Source organism: Penaeus monodon, chromosome 30 (genome assembly GCF_015228065.2).
Source record: "Penaeus monodon isolate SGIC_2016 chromosome 30, NSTDA_Pmon_1, whole genome shotgun sequence".
Classification (NCBI taxonomy): domain Eukaryota; kingdom Metazoa; phylum Arthropoda; class Malacostraca; order Decapoda; family Penaeidae; genus Penaeus; species Penaeus monodon.
Window position 1 is genome coordinate 22,425,350 of NC_051415.1, and position 840 is coordinate 22,426,189.

At 56.9% G+C, this 840-nt stretch overlaps 1 protein-coding gene across 15 annotated transcripts in view; it reads right to left on the reverse strand.

The window, feature by feature from the left end:
• Positions 1 to 840, reverse strand: part of LOC119592636 (homeobox protein extradenticle-like) — a gene marked incomplete at its 5' end in the record, with an annotated part of 41,816 nt that overhangs the window by 18,048 nt on the left and 22,928 nt on the right.

Sequence of the window (840 nt, forward strand, 5' to 3'; positions counted from 1 at the left end):
GTAAGCATCAAATAAAACAGGCTCTAGCACTGACTGCGTAGTCTACATAGTGTCACTAGCACTGAGGCACATACAAGCTGGGAGTCTGGCTGGTTTTATCCAACCTACAGAGATTTTTACAGCATAACTTATTATTTTTGTTTGAGGCGCAGGGGTTGGTCTGCCACGGGTACTGGCGTCAACCCTGTATTGCTTGTGAGTACTGTCTGAGGGACGTGTGTGCGAGGATGTCGCGCGGTCACAAGAGGGCTGAGAAAGTGGGCTGAGCAGCAGCTCTAAAAGCGATCTCGGCCTTCATTAGGAGAACGGAGTGGCAGAAGCGATCACAGATTGACAATATAATGGCGGTAGAGAAGGACCTGATGTGTTGGGCATCAGGCGGCAGAGCTAGAGCGCCGTCCCCGCCGCCAGACCTGCTGCTGCGGGGGCGGCAGCACCGGCTTCCGCTCACGTGATGGCACACAGATCAGGGATGTGCCACTGCCAACAGAGAGAGACAGTGACAACACACTACGGCTGGACGCATAGGAGGCCACATGGCCAGCCCGCGGGCGGAGCGGTGCGCCCCATCCAAAGATCCGCCCACACTACACATGTACGCCCACACTATCAGCGAGTGTGGCTAGGTCAGGCAAGAGGGGCTGCATACCACCCACAATAATCTGGCACACGGTTCGGTGCTTGCTATGTGAGTGGTGGGCAGTACACAGGGCTGATAATGTGCACGAGTGAGCATCGACGGGCCCGCAGGCGGCCTTGGAACACATACTCGTGGAGCAGGTGCAGGGGAGGCGTGCCGCGTGTTAGTGGGTTAGTAGAGGAGCACGGCACGCCTTCACC